The 7,060-nt window shown below is 46.6% G+C and overlaps 1 pseudogene; it reads left to right on the top strand.

The window, feature by feature from the left end:
• The first annotated feature begins 236 nt into the window (after window positions 1–236).
• On the top strand, window positions 237–6,655 carry LOC123426069 (annotated as a pseudogene).
• The last annotated feature ends 405 nt before the right edge of the window (window positions 6,656–7,060 follow it).

The following is a 7,060-nucleotide window of genomic DNA, read 5'->3' on the forward strand; positions in this document are numbered from 1 at the left end:
TGACCTCGCACGCCTTAACTTCGGGATTATCACGCTTATTCCCAAAGTTCTGGGTGCAGCTAAGATCAGCCAATTCCGGCCGATCATGATGATCAACGTCAACTTCTGCATCTTGGCCAAGGGGTATGCCAATAGGGTGACCCTTCTTGTTGATCGGATCACACATTCGTATCAATCGGCCTTCATCCGAGGTTGGTACATCCTGGATGGTGTGCTCGTCCTTCATGAGACTATCCATGAGGTCCGTTCCAAAAAACCTCAAGGCAGTCTTCCTGAAGCTCGACTTTCACAAGGCGTATGACACTGTTAGTTGTGGTTTCCTTTGGGAAGTTCTACTGCATAAGGGCTTCGACGACCGGTGGGTGACTAGGGTGACGCAGATGGTCTGCTCTGGCCGTACCGCAGTAAACATCAATGGGGAGATCGGACCCTACTTCCCCGCCATGTGTGGGGTTCGCCAGGGTGATCCTTTCTCCCCGATCCTGTTTAACAAGGCCAAGGAGGCCGGCCACATCCGCAGCATCGTCCTGCACCTGGTGGGAGATCTTGGCGTCTCTCTCCTGGAATATGCGGATGACAGGATCATCATGGTTGAAGGCTCGGACGATGACATCTCAAACCTGAAATTCCTCCTCCTCTGCTTTCGACAAATGTCGAGTCTCAAAATAAACTTTAATAAGAGTGTGGTCATGGTCTTGGGTACCCTCTTGCCGCGGCCCAGAGCATTGCCGACCGCCTCAATTGTCAGCTGGTCTCCTTCCCCACGTCATACCTGGGGATTCCCATTAGTGACTGATGACCCACAAGTATAGGGGATCAATCTAGTCCTTTCGATAAGTAAGAGTGTCGAACCCAACGAGGAGCACAAGGATCTGACAAGTGGTTTTCAGCAAGGAAATATCTGCAAGCACTGAAATTGTCGGTAACAAGTGATTGTGTGGTGAGATGATTCGTAGCAAGCAACAAGTAACAAAAGTAGAAACGGTGCAACAAGGTGGCCCAATCCCTTTTGTAGCAAGGGACAAGCCTGGACAAAGTCTTATAGGAGGAAAAACGCTCCCGAGGACACACGGGAATTTCTGTCATGCTAGTTTCATCATGTTCATATGATTCGCGTCCGTTACTTTGATAGTTTGATATGTGGGTGGACCAGCGCTAGGGTACTGCCCTTACTTGGACAAGCATCCCACTTATGATTAACCGCTCTCGCAAGCATCCGCAACTACGAAAGAAGAATTAATACAAAGTCTAATCATAGCATTAAACTAGTGGATCCAAATCAGCCCCTTACAAAGTAACGCATAAACTAGGGTTTAAGTTTCTGTCACTCTAGCAACTCATCATCTACTTACTACTTCCCAATGCCTTCCTCTAGGCCCAAATAATGGTGAAGTGTTATGTAGTCGACGTTCACATAACACCACTAGAGGAAAAACAACATACAACATATCAAATTACTGAACGAATACCAAATTCACATGACTACAATTAGCATGACTTATCCCATGTCCTCAGGAACAAAAGTAACTACTCACAAAGCATAATAATATTCATGACCAGAGAGGTAATGAGTAGCATCAAGGATCTGAACATAAACTCTTCCACCAAATAATCCAACTAGCATCAACTACAAAGAGTAATCAACAATACTAGCAACCTTACAAGTACCAATTGGAGTCGCGAGACGGATATTGGTTACAAGTGATGAACTAGGGTTTGGAGATGAGATGGTGCTGACGAAGATGTTGATGGTGACGAGTCCCCTCCGATGAGAGGAGTGTTGGTGATGACGATGGCGACGATTTCCCCCTCCAGGAGTGAAGTTTCCCCGGCAGGATCGTCCTGTCGGAGCTCTAGATTGGTTCTGCTCAAGTTCCACCTCGTGGCGGCGACGAAACCACGAAAAAGCTCCTCCCTGACTTTTTTTTTCTGGACGAAACCCTTCATATAGCAAAAGAGGGGGGCAAGTGGGCCAGCAGGCTGCCCACAAGCCCTAATGGCGCGGCCTGGGGGGGTGGTCGCGCCGTGCAGGCTTGTGGGCACCCCCTGGCGCCCCTCTGGCACTTCTTCGGCCCAGTATTTTTGATAAATCCGGAAAAAAAAATCCTCGTTGATTTTTACGGCGTTTGGAGTTGCGCAGAATAGGTATCTCAACTTTGCTCCACTTTCAGGCCAGAATTCCAGCTGCCGACATTCTCCCTCTTCATGTAAACCTTGCAAAATAAGAGAGAAAAGGCATAAGAATTTTACCGTGAAGTGAAATAACAGCCCAAGAAGCGATAAATATCAACATGAAAACATGATGCAAAATGGACGTATCAGTGACACCCGCCTCTCAGTTGCGGAGTTGCGACCTATGGTCGGCAAGCTTCAGCACCGTATTGAACCATGGCAGGGGCGATGTCTATCGAAGACTGCTAGGACGGTTCTCATCAACTCATCCCTGTCCAGCTTGCTGCTCTTCTTGATGAGCTTCTACAGCTTGCCAGAGACCCTCCACCATGAGATCGCCACGGTTCAGGCGCGATTCTTCTGGGCCGGCTAGGGAGATAAGCAGAAGTACCACATGGTGCGATGGTCCGAGATATGCAAGCCGCGCGAGCAGGGTGGACTTGGGATCATGTCTTCCAAGCTTATGAATATCGCTCTGCTCACCCGCTAGCTCTGGCGGATTGCTAAGGGCGAGGGTGTTAGAGCTTATTTCTTCGTATGTGGTTTTGGTAATTGATAACAATCCCTATGGACTAATTATTGCATTGAGTTATATTCGAAGGATTTGTCCATAGGCACTTCTTGAAGTCCATCTGTTGTTTTCAAGGAGTTTATATAATGACCAAGGTGGTATTCAAAGTATTATCCAAAGATTGGTCATAAAGACACAAGGTTGATCAAGACTAAGAAAAGAGTAAATCAAGATGATCAACACACAAAGTGTACAAGATGTACCGAGAAGGATCAAGTGATCCCATGGAGTTTATATGATGACCAAGGTGGTATTCAAAGTATTAACCAAAGATTTGTCATAAAGACACAAGGTTGATCAAGACTAAGCAAAGAGTAAATCAATAAGATTAACACACAAAGTGTACAAGATGTACCGAGAAGGATCAAGTGATCCCATGGTATGGTAAGCATTGTCCATAACGCTTTTTTGTACTAACCCATGGTCTTCATGAGAGTTCTATGGGTTTAGGTGTGTTTCCATGGGTTTGCGTCAATAGGAAGATCTCATTCAACCTATGAAGGATGACATCAAGTGGTGATCGTCATCAAGATTGCGGTGTGCAAGTTCAAGTGGAGCATCACGAAGATATCATGCTTGAAGCTTGTCGTCCATTGTGGTGGCAATCGACTTGTGAAGATGTACTGAAGAGTGGCTCACCCATAGTAAGTATGGGGGAGCAATTAATAAAGGTGGTCCATCTTGAGGAAGCCAAGATCGTCATCATCTAGCTCAAGAGGACTAGGTGCAAGTTATAGGTTTGCCCTTGATAGGTTTTTCTATTTTAGGATAGGTCGCCATACTATCTAGGGGGGCTCTCAAGTGAGTATCTTGATTGTATCGTTTGTTGAGATATCAAACCATTTGCATCCTTGCATCATATTTCTTAGTTCTTGTTTGGTGTTTCTCTTTGTGAGAGAGTTTATGGTCATCTTCATGACAAGCTCGAGTTCATCGAAAACGGAGTCCATATGCATCTTCTATGATGTTTCTGATGTTGGAAGTTTTTGCCGGTTCATCATTCATAGAGGTTTCACATCTCTATATCATTGGCATTTTCATAACTGCATGTTCTTAAGATTTCCCGAACAAGCTTTAGTTTGCTCGATTCGGAGCTCGTATGCGAAAGTTATGGCACGTTCAGTTCCACAACTGTTTTTCTCTAAACATGTGGTAGTACCGCTCGGTACCACGGTAGTACCGCTTGGGCGGTACTTCCGCTGTGTAAGAGCGTACGTTGTTTTTTACTACCGCCCTCAAGCGGTAGTACCGCAACTGTGTCCGATACTACCGTGCCGGACTTATTCACAACCGTAACCTCATCGGAGGTAGACACGGAAGTAGTTTTTTTACTTCCATGGCAGTTGGATACTACCATGCGGTAGTACCGTAAGGGCGCGCGATAGTACCGCTCCGGGGGTTCTATCGCTCGTTGCCCCATGTAGTAGTTCCTCCCTTTGCCGCCACCGTGCGTACGGTAGTACCGCACCGGGCAGTGGTAGTCCTGCACCAGTAGCGGTAGTACCGCTTCGCTCGGGCTGAAAGTGGGGGTAACAGACAGATTCTTTCCCCCACTATATAAAGGGGGTCTTCTTCCCCATTGGATCTTATCCATCCGTTGAGCTCGTGTTCTTCCCCCATTGTTGACCTTCTTAGAGCTTTCTAACTCTCAATCCCTCCAATGATTCTTGCTAGTTCTTGAGGGAAAAGAGAGAGGAGATCTAAATCCATATCTCCACCAATCACTTTTTACTCTTTGTGAGGGGAACCCCTTGGCTCTTGATCTTGGAGTTCTTTGTGAGCACCTTCTTCTTCCTTTCATATTTCTCCAGAGATTTTATTGTTGTGGAGGGATTTGAGTGTGAGGGACTTGACCACTTCGTGTGTTCTTGCCAATGCATTAGTTGCATCGGTTTGAGTTCTCCAAGGTGATACGTGGAAGTGACAAGTTGAGAAGCTTATTACCCTTTGGTACTTGGTACCCTAGAGATTGTTCTTCATGGATGCTTTGGCGTCCTAGAAGCTTGGAGGTGCATCGGAGCTCAATCATTGTGGTGTAAAGCTCCGGGAAAGCGTCGGGGTCTCCCATTAAGTTGTGGAGATTGCCCCGAGCATTTGTGGTCACCTCAAAGCCATATGCCATTGTGGTGAAGCTTCGTGGTGTTGTTGCCCCAACCTTGTTTGTACGGGTTTGGTGACCGCCCTCAAGGGTCCCTTAGTAGAATCACGACATCTTGCATTGTGCGAGGGCGTGAGGAGATTGCGGTGGCCTTAGTGGCTTATTGGGGAGCATTGTGCCTCCACACCGCTCCAAACGGAGATTAGCATCCGCAAGGGTGTGAACTTCGGGATACATCATCGTCTCCACGTGCCTCGGTTATCTCTTACCCAAACCCTTTAGTTATGCACTTTACTTTGTGATAGCCATCCTGTTTCTTGTCATATATCTTGCTATCACTTAGTTGTTTATCTTGATTAGCATAAGTTGTTGGTGCACATAGGTGAGCCTAGTTTTTTTAGCTTTGTGCTTGACAAATTAAACGTTAGTTTTATTCTGCATTTGTTCAAGCCTAAACCGTAATTATTTTAAAGCACCTATTCACGCCCCCCCCTAGCCGACATCCACGTCCTTTTAGAGGGGGGCCTCTGGCTTCGCATAATTTAGAATAAGTACTTGCGCGGCCAACCTATAGCCTACTGCCAGCGGTCTGGGGTTTCTCAGTTTTGGTTGTCCCTCATCCAGCTGCTCCCGGTCCTTTGAATTGGGACCTCTACCGAGGTTGGCTCTAGCGCATCCACCTTGTTCTGGTTTGACCGCTGGGTCGGCGAGCCCCCCTTTGCTGCTCGTTTCTCGGCCCCCTTTGCTGCTGGAGGAGGCCCTTATAGACCTCGGGCGCCTCGCTTTTAGATGGCCTTTCGGGCCTATGGACATGATCGCCTGGCAGGACCTCCTGGAGTCCATCGCCCTTCATGAACCGGACGTGGAGCGATCCATCGACCGTCTCTCTTGGCGATTAGAGCCATCATGGTGTTTCTCTACGAAGTTCCTCTACCGGGCCATAGCGCCATCCTAGGGCATCGAGCCTCTCGCGGCGCTCTCGGAGATTCGTCTCCCCTTGAAGATTTGAATATTCCTCTAGAAGTGGCTTCGTGGCCGCCTTGCCTCCGGTGTCGAGGTCCTTAAGCGAAACGGACCATGGGACGACATATGTCCGCTCTATGCGACGGAAGAAGACTCAAATCACATCTTCTTCTCTTGCATGTCCGTGCAATTCCTCTCGAGTTGTTTCCGCGAAGTGGTCGGTGGCGCCTGGTGCCACACAAACTTCCTTGACCTTTCCACCGAACTCCACGCTACGCCCCCATCTGTCCGCCACACTAGGTGGATGACTATTGGGATTCTGGCCTGGACGTTGTGGACTGTTCGGAATAAGCTTGTTATTCAATGTGTTCCTCTTCGTCGTGCTACTGACGCGGTGTTCAAATTGTGTGGATATCTACAGCTCTGGCGGCCGCTTAGCCGCTCGCGGGACCGAGACGCCATCAACTCCATCATCTCTCCTCTTCGTGCGATGGCTCTCCGCTTGGCGCCGCCGCTTATTCACAATTTCGACTTAAAAATGTTGATGATTTTAAAAAACTGCACCGATATTGTAAAAGAATTCACAATTTCACAATTTCGAAAAATATATTCAGCAAATATAAAACATTCATGACTTTGAAAATGATCATGTATTCAAAACATATCCTTGAATTCGGAGAAAATGTGTACGGAATTTTAAAAAATCTTCACAGAAACTCAAAAAAATGCAAAGTTCTGCATTATACAACATATTTAATCTTACCATGACGGTCTTCTGTGCATAAACTGCAGGTGCCGGCCTCAGGTTAGAGCACGGTGACCATGAGGCATACATATTTGGTGAACACTAACCACATTACAACAATGCTTGTCAGAAGCCGTTTACTCTATATAGCGATGCACCTCTGTTGTGCCAAAGTATAATGAAAAGCGCATCGCCTTGGAATTGATCACTAGCGATGGTGAAAAGTATGATGGACAATATTAGCATCATTAGCGATGCTCATGAAAAGGAAAAGTGGCAATAAAATTAAACGGGTAGCTAGGAGCATGCAACGTTTTGTTTTTCCCGTTAAAACGCACGAACACATTTCCTAGTTATATTTATGTGGGGAAAATTATATATGGTTGATTACATGTATTATATTACTGCTACAATATCACATAGTGGCCCTTCTTCTTTTTAGGTGGTGGGACGATGCACATAATTGATACTCCTTCCGTCTAAAAATATTTATCCAAGGAATGGATGTATT

The sequence above is a fragment of the Hordeum vulgare genome, chromosome 2H (genome assembly GCF_904849725.1).
Source record: "Hordeum vulgare subsp. vulgare chromosome 2H, MorexV3_pseudomolecules_assembly, whole genome shotgun sequence".
Classification (NCBI taxonomy): domain Eukaryota; kingdom Viridiplantae; phylum Streptophyta; class Magnoliopsida; order Poales; family Poaceae; genus Hordeum; species Hordeum vulgare.